At 41.1% G+C, this 15,910-nt stretch overlaps 1 protein-coding gene across 3 annotated transcripts in view; it reads left to right on the top strand.

The window, feature by feature from the left end:
• The window catches only part of PLXNB2 (plexin B2), a 350,928-nt gene that overhangs the window by 89,870 nt on the left and 245,148 nt on the right, over positions 1-15,910 (top strand). For 2 of the 3 annotated variants that reach the window (XM_079994023.1, XM_079994024.1), the window contains exon 2: positions 3,770-3,936. The gene's annotated coding sequence lies outside the window, so the exon portion shown is untranslated. Of the gene's footprint in view, positions 1-3,769; positions 3,940-15,910 lie in introns of all 3 variants that reach the window. The other variant, XM_079994025.1, reaches the window with a different exon arrangement.

Here is a 15,910-nt window from a genome sequence, read left to right on the forward strand (position 1 = left end):
TGTGACACAACAACAAACATCATTAGACAATGTTGCTAAAGGTAAAGGGACCCCTGACCATTAGGTCCAGTCCGGGGTTGCGCGCTCATCTCACTTTATTGGCCGAGGGAGCTGGCATACAGCTTCCAGGTCATGTGGCCAGCATGACTAAGCCACTTCTGGCGAACCAGAACAGCGCATGGAAACGCTGTTTACCTTCCTGCCAGAGTGGTACCTATTTATCTACTTGCACTTTGACGTGCTTTTGAACTGCTAGGTTGGCAGGAGCAAAGACCGAGCAACGGGAGCTCACCCCGTCGTGGGGATTCGAACTGCCAACCTTCTGATCGGCAAGTCCTAGGCTCAGTGGTTTAACTCATAGCACCACCCGCGTCCCAGACAATGTTGCTACTCCCCTACTATTTCTGCACATGCATGCTTCTGTCCCCCCATGATAGCGTCAGGAAATCACTTTATATGCCAACATACCACCCCAAATCTCTTCACAGTATTCTCACAATTTTCTGGGCTCATGGGGTTCCAAATGGATTTTGCTGGAAGCAGTTAACATGGAAATGAATGCTATACTTCCACTACTTTCTGCTAAAGTCCTGAAAGCAACTTCTTTGTCGCATGAGAGCTCAACTATAATGTGGAAATTGATAGTTAAAGAAACTCTGGGGAACAGAATACACTGCTGAGCATACACTGAGAATACGCTAGCCCCTTTCTGTGTGCATGCAAGATGCATAGATAATATTAAAGATAAAAGTCTCTCTCTAGGGGTAGACTAGATTGGTAGAAAGCCCTTCTAAATCACCTAGCAATTATGTCAATGGTGGAGAATGTGTGTGTGAGGTGGGGATTTCTAGTGCGAAGAGGCAATGAAATATACGTACTCCATGTTGAAACAGTAAGAACTAGTCAGAGGAAATGGCTAAAGTCAATTGAGGGAGGAGGAAATGAGATCACAGTAATTCATATATAATATACAACTTGATGGCTTGAAAGACAGTTACTGTTGACTTTAAGGGTGTGTGTGTGTGTGTGTGTTTTCTAAGGATATGAATGAAAGTAAGATGTTGCCTGATTATGTTGCAATGGTGTTCACTGGTTAACAAGTCTTCTGGAACAAATTTGAAAGCTGACTTTACTCAAAGTGAATTTGAGTCTAGGATGGTAGCAGTTGTTTTTTCTCTCTCTTATCTGTGTGTCTGGTCTATGCTTTTCGCTGTGTTTCTCACTCTTGTCCAGCTACTGTTGCAAATACCATGCAGTTTTGTTTGCACACAAAAAAAGGACTGTGGAATCTGACGCCAGAAGCAAATGCCGCTGGTATCTGAACTACCAGATTGTTTCATGTCTTGTTTTAATTGATGTTGGAGACAGAACATGGAGCGCAAAGGAGAATACACAATTTCATTTACCTCTATCAGTGTTTTTCTGGGCGGTTGATTGGAAAATGTCATAGGTGCTAGACAGGGTGGTGATGACTTTTCAATAAAGGGGAAGGATTGCAAGGGCTGGGCAAGATGGAAGAAGTTTCTCATTGTGCTTCTGTATTACTCTATGTATTATTAGTGCTGAGAATTATAGAGTAAAATAGGTCCTTGCCAGAAACTGGTTTTCAGTAGAATAGCTGAATTTGAGGCATGAGAAAGTTGTTATTACTTGCATTTTTACAACATAATGTCTTGTCAAGCTTTTAGGTTCGATTAATCTTGATAAATACATCTTGTTCCCCCGAGGAAAGCTGACAGAAATTATTATTTTTTTGTTAGTAGTGATGGCAAGATGTTCCATTCTTTTTTTACCTATATTCTTGCTAAATGAGTGACGTTATAGCAATAAGTGAAGTTATCCGTATCTTGTTGTTTTTTATATACTGTATATCTATAAATGCATGCCCTCACATTAAAGTGTAACTTCAATAGAATCAGTTGCTGTAGATACCATTATAATGCATTTTCGTCTCAAAGTTCTTTGGATATAAGCCAAGGAGATTGCAATAACACTGAAGTAATGAAACAATTAAATAGCCACATATAAGATTATACAAAGCAATACAGGACGTCATAAAATCAACAGCTGCAATTCAGCTCAAAGCCTTGTGGCACAGGAAGGTCTTCTGTATAAAAAGGCCAATGACACAAATACAGTGGTACCTCTGGTTGTGAATTAATTTGCACAAGGGTGTAGATTAGACAGAGAGACTGTGACTGGGCCCAAGGCCACTCAGGGAGCTGGCTGAGTGGAGATTCGAATCCTCGTCTCCCACATTGACTCCCATTAACATCCTAGCCACTGCTCAAGTACAGTGGTAACTCTGGTTATAAACTTAATTCGTTCCAGAGGTCTGTTCTTAAGCTGAAACCGTTCTTATCCTGAGGCGCGCTTTCGCTAATGGGGCTCCCTGCTGCACACACGTCTCCGGCGCGTGATTTCCGTTCACATCCTGGGGCAAAGTTTGCAACCAGGAGCAGCTACTTCCAGGTTAGCGGAGCTCATAACCTGAAGCGTTCATAACCAGAGGTCCCACTGTATGTGTGTTTTTTCTGCCCGTTCTGCTCGAACACTGAGGTCCAGCACCGAGGGCCTTCTGGTGGTTCCCTCGCTGCGAGAAGCCAAGTTACAGGGAACCGGGGAGAGGGCCTTCTCGGTAGTGGCACCCGCCCTGTGGAACGCCCTACCACCAGATGTCAAAGAGAAAAACAACTACCAGACTTTTAGAAGATATCTGAAGGCAGCCCTGTTTAGGGAAGCTTTTAATGTTTAACAGACGATTGTATTTTAATATTTTGTTGGAAGCCGCCCAGAGTGGGCAAGGTATTATTATTATTATTATTATTATTATTATTATCTCATACCCACCCCTTTTCTGGTAACTTATAACCTGCTGCTAATGGTGGTGGTATTCAGCATAGGACAACCAGACTTTATATTTGATTCCCAGGGAATGATATAAAAAATGCCATAGTTGGAAAACAAACAAGGTTGGTGTCACAAGTGCGGATTACCAGTAGTGACTATATATTTTAAACCAGCAAAGAAAGCCCATGAGAATGACAAGGGTTCATTCCTTCTGTCCCAATGAGATTTAAAGATGGTAAGAAAGTAGCATTTTTTGTGTGTGTTCCTTCGGAACAGGGACAGATGACCACTTAACCTGGCTCTACCACGTTTAAGGTAAACTTGGCTGCTTTGATTCTGTGGCTAACTAGGGTAAATACTTATCGTTTATTAGAAGTTTATTCTGCCCTTCAAACTGAAGGTTCCCAGAAGGGGCTTGACAAAATATAAAATACATAAATCAATGCAAAAACCATAAAACATTAACACTAAAGCAAAAATAACTGACATTCCAGTCTAACATTTAGTCTAAAAACTTTCAACTGAAACACATTAGATCTTAAAAAAAACAGGCATGTGTTTAGCCGACACCTAGGAGTGATTTATGACAGGGGCAACTGAATCTTTGTGGGAAGGGAATTCCTCATCCACGTTTCCATAACAGAGAAAGTTCTTGTTGTTGTTGTTGTTGTTGTTGTACCACAAACTATAGGTTTCAGTGGAACTATGAGCAGGGCTTACCCCTGAGATCTTAAGGCATGGGCTAGCTGGCAATACAAGAAGAGGTCCTTCAGAGCACAAACAATTTAGGGTGTGTGCGCACACAGACACGTTTATTTGGCTCTTGATCAATACAATACAATACAATACAATACAATACAATACAATACAATAATATAATATAATATAAATATATATTCTTTCTTTCCTTTATTGGCAGATCTGTCCAGAGCTTCAGTTTTTGAATCCTGTGAGACCTGAAGGAAAAAATGGTTACATCAGCCTACCTTCCTTATTTTTAGAGCATTTTATGGTATTTGAAGAAAACCTGAGGTTGAGTCTCTTCCCAGTGCTAAAGTTCAGAGATTGTCATATGACTCACTGCAGGTAAGAACTTGTTTTAACTTGTTTGCTTTTTGAGGAGTATTTATGCAGTATGTGGGTAAATAATGTTATATTTCTTTTTTTAAAAAAATAATATGTCCAATATGTAATTTTTAAGTAGCCCTTGGAATGGCAAACCAGTTCTGGCATTTCTTACTTGTTTCCATTAATGATATCCCCGCCCCCGAACTCTCTTGAGCTATGTTTCAGAGTTAGCACTTATAACAGTAGTTCAAAAGTCTGCCTAGTAAGAGATTTGAAAGTGCTTAGGAAGACTAGGGAAATCACTGGGTAGGGAAAGAAGGGAACTGCTGGGAACAAATAGGTCTGGCATGTTCCTATTAGCATCTACTGATTTGAACTGTCCTAAGGTAGGTTTTATAGCTGAGCTTTCTACTAATTGCTTGCCTTACTTTATTTTATGGGGAGACATTGGAATCACTGGCGATCCTATCCTCTATTAATAATTTTTCTAATGCACTATCTAAGACAGTGGGCATCTTGTTGTAGTGAATTTCATTGTGTGAAGGGGTACGACTGTTTTCTGACCTTAAAGCTCTTCCTTGTTGTCATACACAATTTAGACACTTGCAGTGTATATGTGACAGTAGGTTTCTTTGATGGCTTCCTTCTTCGAATGTCAGGGAGCCCCCTGATGTCTTGGTATACTGTAAATATTTTATCAATAGTAGCTGAATTGACCGTTGTTGTTGATTTAATGATCATGCACCTGAGCGGGGGAGTGTATATAATAAGGTGGCAACGGATTGACCTGTGACTCTCTAGATCAGCGGTTCTCAACCTGTGGGTCCCCAGATGTTGTTGGACTACAACTCCCATCATCCCTGAGCTCTGGCCTTGCTAGCTAGGGGTGATGGGAGTTGTAGTTCAACAACATCTGGAGGCCCACAGGTTGAGAAAAGCTGCTCTGGATCATTCTCCCTAGAGATCATTCTCATGCCATTAATTTATTTACTCAAATTTCCCTATGTCGTTTGTTTGTTTACTCAATTTATACCACACCCTTCCTCCCAGTGGAGCCGTTTTCATATCGGGGTGCAAGGTTTTCCCTAGGCAAATATTTGAGGCACACTTCATTCTTGTGCAAAGGCCATGTGGAATATATGATAACTATTTGCATGCACTCACACACCTGTATGTCTCATAGGGTAGTTTCCCCCCGCCTTGCTGCTGTGTCCCATTGGTCCTATTAACACTGTAGGCAACATGCAGTCCCATGGGCCATACCCAACTGCGTAGTTGTCAGGGCCTTTTGCCCTGAAAGAATGAGATTGCAGTGGAGCTGCCACGCAACAGCTGGCAGCGTGGAGATGTACAAGTGGTGGCAAGGGTCTTGGCAGGCTCATGGGGGATTGGCGCCTTGTTCTGCCTACCCATATTGCCCATTTTCATGTTTCACGACGCTGGTTGCAGAATGGTCTCTTAGGTTCTTCTAGCTGCTAGGTTGCTGCCGTTTTTTCTTTCATCCCTAATTAATCCATTGATAGTCCATAAACCAACTCTTTCGAGGAATGACAACTATAGCCATGGAGAGCAACAAGAAACAGCCACAGCCAGAAGAATAAAATGACGCTTGACAAAAAAAAAAAAAAAAAAGTTAAGTGAATTTGGCGTTCGTGATTGTTAATGAGAAAGTGTATTCTGTCATGAAGCACATAACCAGCTGCATATGAAGGACTTTTTTGTGTTAGTATAGATAGTGCAGCACAGGTTTAAGCTTCCCCTTAGGAATAATTTGATGAAAACATCTGCCTGCAATTTGCAGGCACCTGACAAGCAAAACCGAAGTGAAAATTTAATTATGGAAGCTAGATTCATACAATGTGGTTAAATGCAGAGAGCGTGGTTTAACAGTCCTTACTTAGAGGACTATGTGACCAGAATACTGAGGCAGAGATTGCCTGACTATGTTTTCAATACTTAAAACATTGACTTTATTTCTATAACCTCAATTGGGTGCTAATTATAGAGATTTTTAAGTTTTACTCTGGGTCTTCAGGAGCATGAGAACCTCAAAAGAATACTGTGAAAGGTTTGACTAGGCCATAGGAGTCTCAGATTCAAATCCCTGGCCAGCCATCAAGCTGACCTTGATCCAATCACTATGTCTCCACCGAAAACTACCGCACAGGTTGGCTGTGGAGATAAAAACCATTCACCTTCCATTGAGGCAGAAGAAACCCTTCATCATCCTTTGAGATTGTTGGAGGAAAGATGGGATAGAAATGTAATTTAATTTAAAAATAAGTTTGATTGGTGGTGAAGACCTAGAGAAAGGCTTCTGATGAGGATCCCAAGCTGAACTTGACAGCACAGGCACCCCAAGACAAGTCACTACCTGACAACTGATTGCACTTTGTAGATTAGTAAGTTCAGCATTAGCTTGGGGTAATGACGAGGTAACTGACAAACTATTTGTTGCTAGCAAGACTCATTCTGAATCAGTCTTTGCAGGAGATGTTGGCATATGTGGCCTGGTTTGCATGCAACATGCCACCATAGTTAGTAAACTATGGTTGAGCATTCATGAGCGCTTTGCCCCCCCCCCCCCCAATTTCTTGATTCTGCTGTGTGAGTAGGGAAGCAAACTAGATTGAACCCAGACTCTGAGTTTGTTTTCCTCCAAACAAACCACAAGTCGACACCAATTTCTGTTATATCTGCAACCCCAAATTATCTTACTCATTATGGCATGACCAGTGTAAAACTTGTTTTGGGAAAAAGCAAACAGCCAAGAGAGGCACCTGCATATGACATAGTTTTCTTTTTGGCTCCTTTCATATTAATATGAAATATTTTGATTTTCTTAGTTATCGCCTTTTGAAGTCTTCGGGAGGGTATTTTTGTGCCCCAGGAGTCTTGGCATCTGATTCCATTGATGGACCCTGTGTGCAAATCATTTCAAGTCCTGCAAAATGGAATGCAGGTTTCCACAATATTGATACCTACTAGGAGAAATAGAATCATAATATTGTCAAATGCAATTAACCTTAAAAACTCCTTGAAATCTACAGGATTGTGTTGTTCCATTCATTAATCTGAATTCCTTGTTAAAGGACGAGTCTGACTTTGATTAAAACTCCCAGCTTCGTTTTTAAAAGCTCTCCTTGAAAACAGGAGCCAAATTCTCAAGGTTATTTTATCAAATATTTTGAACACTCCTATATTTAAATGAATTATTTTAACACTTAGAATAGTATTTTAATCTGCACTCAATAAAACACCCGTTAGCTTCTGAAAAATTGCTTGGCATTTGATGGGAGGGGAGTGCAGCCTTTTACCGCTGTTGAGAAAAGAACACATTAAAGATGCATTCGGATCCCAAGGGGTATTGATAAAATACTTCACCTGGGAACTGTTGATGGGATTAGCTGGGAGGAGGGGAGGGAGGGAGGGAGGTGCTTCAACAAAGGCACTTTGAGAAAGAGCCGAGCATCATCAAAGAGTATTGCAGCTTTTTTCAATTAGAAATTATTAGTCAACATAAATCTCTTAACTTTTTGGAAGTGCTTTAGCAGCATGCATGTTGTAATCCTCTTTTCGCCCCCTAGCAACATCTCATTTTAAAGGTTTTACGTTTCTGTTTCGCAGATACTGGTACATAAGTCTTCATATATTTATAGTAAGTTATTATGCCAGGACCAACTAATGGACTGCTTTCTTTTTCTAATTATGGGGAAGGAATGGGTCCCGGGGGATGTAGGCTAGATTGCCAGTAGCAGTGGCGGAATGAAAACTCAATAGGCAAATAAAACATGCTTATAGTGCGATGGGTTGGGCACTGCAGAATTGGCAGAAAAAAAACCATCAGTCTGTTGTTTTAGCTTCATCTTAGTTAGCAGAAGGTTCATTCCGTATCAAGTGATCCAATTTTTTTACCTCATGTCATCCAATTTTCTTAATATTTTATAGACTAGCTGAATGATCCAAATCCATGTTTAAAATCTAAAATTATTATTATTTATTTCATCCTGTTTTTGAGTTAGGAGGGGTTGAAATTTCAAAAAAAGGGGGGGGGAGAATTTTGGCCTTGCAAGAACCTTAAAAGCTTAGCCCAGAATTGAGTTATTTCAAAACTAAAAATACCAAGCTCTTCAGAACTTTGCAGGCTTCAATATGATATGTTGCATGATCGGCTTACTTTAAAATTTAAAGATAAGCTGCAAAATTTAACAATTTAAAAATGAATATGATTTAAAAATCCAAAAAAATGTATTGATCATTTAATATTTCTGTTATTTCATCTTGGGATCTTAATGGATTCACATTATTTAAAAAAATAACATTTTGTACATACATGTCTGCCTTATTGGGTTCTGTTAAGGATAAATGGTTCTTGTTGGAGTAAAATATAACAGAATAAACAAGACTTCAAACTATAATATCAATTACCTAGAATGTGAAAAAAGGTTGGGGGAAGGACAACATGTTATATTTTGATGCTATACTGTTCTGAAAGTCAGTCATACCATAAGGTGCACTTTGCCCAATAAAAGTCTGTTTCTGAATCAAAGTTACCAATTTGGTCTGGGGTCTCACTGCGTTTGCTTGGAAGTGTGCAGGTGTTTTTTGTCCAACAGCTAAAGAATGCCGAGCAATGTAGCCATGTTGGTCAGTACAGTGGTACCTCGGGTTACATACGCTTCAGGTTACATACGCTTCAGGTTACAGACTCCGCTAACCCAGAAATAGTGCTTCAGGTTAAGAACTTTGCTTCAGGATGAGAACAAAAATTGTGCTCCGGCGGCACGGCAGCAGCGGGAGGCCCCATTAGCTAAAGTGGTGCTTCAGGTTAAGAACAGTTTCAGGTTAAGAACGGACCTCCGGAATGAATTAAGTACTTAACCCGAGGTACCACTGTATAGGACGGAATATCCCCACAGCTATTTTTTTTTTGGGGGGGGGGATATATATTGTAAGAGACCTTTTTATATAAAATCCCATAAACTTAGTTTGTACTTCTGTGTCTCAAATAACTTAAACTTGGTTCTTGGCAAATTAATGAACTCCTGGAAAAATTAATCTCTGCAATCTTGGAACCCTTCATTAACTTTCTTGGTGCAAATTATTCTGCCGCTGTCTGTACAGATTAAAACCGGACTGTCTGAAGGGGGAATAAAGAAAGTAATTAATGAAACGGAAAGATCACCTTCCTATTAGCCTAAAGTAGGGCTGATAACATTTCATATTCTTGGATGTTAGTATCAATATTCCAAGAGCTAGAATCAGATATTACACTGCTAAACCTACTTGGAACTAAGGAAATATTTCAAGTTTCTTTTCTGCTGGGGAGTTCAGAATCCATGCATATGAAACAGAGATGTGTGAAACTGTTGATACATTGTCAGAGTTTCCTGTAGAGCAGAGGCTTCCAAACTTATTTGTCTTACTGCCCCCCTTTCAGAAATAAATAAATAAAATAAATAAATAGTCAGAGCCACCCCCCCGGAAATCTACCTTTTTTAAGCGAACAAACAGAAAGATGCTGTGACAAATTTGTGTTCTTTTATCTATCTATATTTCTACCTATATCCTACGACATAGTAAAGAAAGATGTTGTTGTAAATAGGCAGGCAAACTGCGATCCACTTCCCGAGCCTGGGTGAAGTTGAAAAGGGTTCAGTCGAGCCCGGGGAAAACCCCTCACCTCCAGCATGACCACTGGATCCAGGGGAGGCGTTGTCGCCATCCCGCAACGGCGCCCAACCTGGCGTTAAGCAAATAATAATAATGATAATAATAATAATAATTTTATTATTTACACCCTACCCATCTGGCTGGGTTTCCCCAACTCTGGGTGGCTCCCAACAGAATATTAAACACACAATAAAACATCAAACATTAAAAACTTCCTTCAACAGGGTTGCCTTCAGATGTTTTCTAAAAGTCAGATAATTGTTTATTTCCTTGACATCTGGTGGGAGGGCGTTCCACAGGGCGGGCGCCACTACTGAGAAGGCCCTCTGCCTGGTTCTCTGTAACCTCACTTCTCGCAGGGAGGGAACCGCCAGAAGGACCTCGGAGCTGGACCTCAGCGTCTGGGCTGAACGATGGGGGTGGAGACACTCCTTCAGGTATACTGCGCCAAGGCCGTTTAGGGCTTTAAAGGTCAGTGCCAACACTTTGAATTGTGCTCGGAAACGTACTGGGAGCCAATGTAGGTCTTTCAGTACTGGTGTTATGTGGTCTCGGCAGCCGCTCCCAGTCACCAGTCTAGCTGCTGCATTCTGGATTAGTTGTAGTTTCCAGGTCACCTTCAAAGATAGCCCCACGTAGAGCACATTTCAGTAGTCCAAGCGGGACATAACCAGAGCATGGACCACTCTGGCGAGACAGTCTGCGGGCAGATAGGGTCTCAACCAGCGTACCAGGTGGAGCTGGTATACAGAAGTGACCTGTGCCTCCATGGACAGTTATGAGTCACAACAGATGAAACACTTATGGACTGTTTTTCAAAATTTCATTTTCTTCTTTATGCTTCAACCACCACCTTATTTTTATTCAGTGCCCCCTCCCATTGTACCTCAGGCCACTGTACTGCCCCCTGGGGGCAGTATCACCCAATTTAGGAAACACTGCTATAGAGCTTTCTGAGCCTTGAGTTAGAACTTTCCTGGATTTCCATTTAAAAAGCCTGCAGAACCCAGAAAACACTTTCTCGGCCAATTCAAGGGTTTGAAAAAGTTTGGACTTCTGGTCTCCTCTGCCCTTCCTTGATCTTCCTCTTTCCCCCTGTTGTCAGCGTGGAAGCAGCAATAAGGAATGGAGAGGTGAAAATGGATGCTTTCCTTCTCTCCTGACATCCTCTACCCCGGGGTCAGCAAACTTTTTCAGCAGGGGGCCGGTCCACTGTCCCTCAGAACTTGTGGGGGGCCAGACTATACTTTGAAAATAAAAATAAAAATGAACGAATTCCTATGCCCCACAAATAACCTAGAGATGCATTTTTAATAAAAGGACACATTCTACTCATGTAAAAACACGCTGATTGCCAGACCATCTGTGGGCCAGATTTAGAAGGCGTTTGGACCGGATCCAGCCCCTAGGCCTTAGTTTGCCTACCTATGTTCTACCCCCATTCCTCAGCTGCTGAGATGCTGTGAACTGTGGTAGCTGTAATTCTTTCAGTAGCTCCTGTGGATTATATGCTTTGCCTGTACGTGGAGAACTTGGGAGGTAAGCAAGAGGTTAAGCCAATAAGAGATTAGTAAATCACACTATGTCTTGAGATCAAGAAGAGCTACTGCTGGTCTGTGTACTGTAGACAATCCTGAGCTAGATGGACCAGTGGTTTGAGTTTGTATAAGGCAGCTTCCTTTATTTTGTTCCTTCGTTTTCTTACCCGTCATAAGGACCCCGGCTGAGTTGCAACAAGAGAATCTACAACAAAGAAAACCAAATAATTGACAGGGATAAATGTGGTCTAGGAATAAGGGCCAAGGCTCATGTGTCCAGGGACCAATGACAAGAAGCTGAAGACTGTAGTAGGGAACTGATAAGTTGTAACAACAAGTTCCCACCCACCTAATTTTAAAGCCAAGGCAGGTCATGTCTCTATTCCTGTTGGAATGTCTAGTATGCAAGTTGGTGCTTTGTTTATGTCCTTCTCTGAAGACATCAGAGCCCTTCCCAGACACCAACAGTACTGTCTCTCCCACAGGGCCAAGATATACATCTCCTGCTCTCTACTTGCCATTCCTCCTGTCAGAGGCGTAGGAAAGTCAGGTGGTACCTGCTGCAGAAAATTTATTGTCACCCCCCCTCCCCCCACACACACATTGATTTTTTTTTGCCCGGTTTTATGTTATTTCATATTTTCTTACAAAGGAAATAATAATAACAATAATAACAATACTACTACTACTACTACTACTACTAATAATAATAATAATAATTTATTTATATCCCGCCCTTCCCGGCCGAAGTTAGGCTTAGGGTGGCTAACATCAGATACATAACATTGGTATAAAATCAAACAATAATTAAATTACCTCCTAAAAACATGTCAAAATCAAATTAAGGTCTAATTAGATGGCTTTCTGCAGGGTTAGGGTTGGGAACAGTAAGTGCTCCACTGAATTGAAATTTCAGCCTTCATGACATAGGAAAACGGCCAAGTAAACAGCTATTTTTGTAGAGGAGGGTCAAGATGTTAAGTGGTATGCATGAAATTTCATATATAGCTATATAATCCCTAGTGTAGTAAGATAAGACCTTTGGAGCAGGCATTTTTTTTAAAAAAACATTATGAACCGCCCTGGATAATTTGTCACCCCTCCCTCCATGATGGTACCTGGGGCGGCCCACCCCCTCCCTTCCTACGCCCCTGCCTCCTGTTTCATGACATGCAGGTCACTGAAATACCAAGCTGCCTGTGTTCCCTACACCAGTGCTTCCCAAACTTGGGTCTCCAGCTGTTTTTGGACTATGACACCTATCATCCCTAGCTAGCAAGACCAGTGGTCAGGGATTATGGGAGTTGTAGTCCAAAAACAGCTGGAAACCTAACTTTGAGAAACACTGCTCTACAATAACAAACATGTCCCTATGTTCAGAATCTTTGTCCATATCTAGACCTCTTGATTTTGTGTGGGGATAGAATTTAGGCTTGAACATGCGTTGTGAACATACACTTTGACTTGTTTTATGATACTTCCATCACTGAATATATTTTATTGCGTTGTGTTTTATTTTTTTGCCTCCCATTGTTGAAACTATGTGTGGGGATCAAGTGGATATGAATACCTGATGGGTGGAACTGTACCCTGAAAATATGTACCATGTTTTATTTAAAAGGAAACTGACAAATACAAATTAGCAAATGGTGGTCAAGTAAGAGCATATGGTCTAGAAGGGCTTCCACTTTGGAGACCGCACCTTCCTTTGCAGGGGAGGTCCCTTAAAAATGCTATTTTTGCACTGCTAGGTTTCTGTGTTGCCCAGAGAGACGTTGAAACTGTGTAGATTTGCTTCTTCATTCTCAATGCTTCTCCAGAAGAAAACGAGAAGTTATGTAGGCAAGTAGTAAAATAAAAAGAATGGGTACAGTATATCAATCTGGAGGGGGAAACTGCGACTTAGGAGATGAGAGGACATCAGCTAGTTTTGGTAAGTTCTCCTAATGTGTTCGCCAAGTAATGGAATCTACCAGAATTATACTGGTTGGTGGTTTTATTTTACTTTCTTAAAGAGATAGAATTGAAGCATTTACACACACCTTAATTTGGCACGCCTGCTTTTTCTTCAACGTTTTCTTTGTTTATGCCTGTTGAGCTTTAAATTCTCAGGATGTTGAATGTTTATCTGTAGTGTTTCAATTTTTCTCCCAATTGAGAGAATGTATCCTTAACATAAGTGATTCAGCTTAATGCTTTTCAGTATATTATTTAATGGGCACAAACAAAAGTTGTACAGGTTTTTTGTTTCATTTTGTTTTTGCCGACAATGTTTGTAGCTTAGTCCCAGTAGTGTTTTGTGGAGGTGTTTTCTGCTTCCGTGAGCATATCTATTTAAAATATTGATATCTCTGATAAAGTCAAGGAGGGTTTCCTTGTTAGGAATTATGCTCTGGGTAGTGCAAGTAGCGCTTTAATATGCTTCTCTCTCCTTAGAAAGATTTTGCATTTTGGTTAAGAGTGAGAGAGAACAGAGGAGCCATAAATTAAACAAATAATTGTCCTCCTGAAATAATGGATTTTCTTTCTTTTTTTAAGCATGGGATTTCAGCCACATTCATGTGACTGAAAGGTTGCAGCTGAATCTAGTATTATAACTGCACATTTGTACTGATTTAATTGCAGGGTGCAAGTACATCATTATCCTTGAAAGCACCCAATGATACCCTGACTTTTTTTTTTAATATATCACATAAAGAATCTCTTCACAGTAACGGCCATTAAGTCACTGGCAGTATGATGACAAGATTGCAGGGTTCAATTTCCTTTCCCTTCTTTCAAAAAGAAAAAAAAGGGTAGTAGGAGGAGGAAGCGAGACTGCTGCACATGTGACCCATGAATCAGACAATGGCATGCGTTCCAAGATAAGAATAGAAAAGCTTTGCACACTTTTTATGTATATTCATTATTTGACAATGTAATGTGTATAGCAGTCAATGTGGAAACTGAGAAAACCGCTAATATGCCGCAAACATTTAAACTCCCTAATTAAAAGGCTCCCGTGAACCCAAAGTGTTCACCCACAAATGAGGCAGTGGCTGTGCCTCTGTATGATTCACTGCTTTCTCCTTCCTTCAGATCAGCTTGTGCCAGGGACAGGTAAATTCTGCCGCATTGCTTTGTCTAGTATGATTGGATCATTCAATCATTCCCGGTGCAGAATTATCTGCTATCAGAGGAGTTCACCATTGCACACAGCATGGGAATGACTGTAGTAAATTGGAGAGTACAGCTGTCCTGGCAGCTCTTGTGTGTGTGTGTGTGTGTGTGTGTGTGTGAGAGAGAGAGAGAGAGAGAGAGAGAGAGAGAGAGAGACACCACTCACCAGTAAGGTGCCCATGGCAGCCATTTTTGAGCTCAGAGTATATCCCCGACATAACCTCTGCCTAGCCCTTTAGTTGCCAAAGACTGTTAAATCAGGCAAAGGTCTTTTTACAACACAACCAGCTCCACCGTGGAGTAGGAGGGAGAGTCTAGCACAGGGTTAGGCAACCTAAGGCCCGGGGGCTGGATGCGGCCCAATCGCCTTCTAAATCCGGCCCATGGATGGTCCGGGAATCAGTATGTTTTTACATGAGTAGAATGTGCCCTTTGATTTAAAATGCATCTCTGGGTTATTTGTGGGGCCTGTCTGGTGTTTTTACATGAGTAGAATGTGTGTTTTTATTTAAAATGCATCTCTGGGTTATTTGTGGGGCATAGGAATTCGTTCATTTTTTTCCCCAAAAAATATTGTCCGCCCCACCACATGGTCTGACGGACAGTGGACCGGCCCATGGCTGAAAAATGTTGCTGACCCCTGATCTAGCACAGACTATGGGTCTTGTTGGCCTGTATGAGGTCTCAGTTGGATTTAGCAACTTCTTGAGATCCTATAGCTACCTTCAGGTAGCAAAGTTCACTTGGATCTGTCTAAGGTGCCATTTTTGTCTGCCCTCTGCGGAAGAGAGCATTTGACTTGACTTTATCTGCTTGTCTGGCCTTACCTGACACAACTTGGCCTTGCTTACATTGAAAAAACTCCATCGGCCTTGACATGACTTCACCAGATACTATTTGCTTCCCCTGCAATCCTCAAGTGCCACAAGACAGGATACCCTTACTAGGTTATTGTAAGGGTTGCTGAGAGAATCTTTTGCAAAATTATTTAGACAATCAAAGCACCGGGTCTTACAGTTCTTCACTCAGTTCCATCTATTTCCTTCACTGAATACCTATAAGTAACATTTCATTTATTAGTCCACCTCTATTCCAAGCTTCAGCCAGGTAATACTGTAGTAGCTTTAAAACATTTTTTTTATGGTAATTCATTTATAAATCATTTGCAGCTTGCTTCTTCCAGCCAGCTAGGATTCTTGGAGCAGCTTACCACAAAAAAATAATGGTGACTATCTCATCAAGGAGGCATCAAAAATAAAGTGAACTCTCAAAGGATCTCTGATCGCCCTCAAGCTTATTATGGTCAGGGAACTTGGACTTCAGTTTTTCTTTTAGCAAACCAAATGGTCATATTTCACAATATTTGCAATCCGCTTCTAAAGAATGTTCTCTTCTTTTAGTTCTCAAAAATCAGCAACTCTAGAAACAAACAGTGATTCTTGCTCAGCTGCCTCTGATTCACTCACTGGTGAATCAGTTTGGTGCCAGTTACAAGACTGGTTCTCTGATGCAAAATGTGGAGATTTCAAAACATGGTTGTGAAGGAGAGAAAAGTAAAGTTATATTTGGGGGGGGGGAGTGCGTGACATTGCATAAAAGCCTGTTTAGTCTCCCCCCTTTTC

This window comes from Podarcis cretensis (genome assembly GCF_951804945.1).
Source record: "Podarcis cretensis genome assembly, chromosome: 10".
NCBI lineage: Eukaryota > Metazoa > Chordata > Lepidosauria > Squamata > Lacertidae > Podarcis > Podarcis cretensis.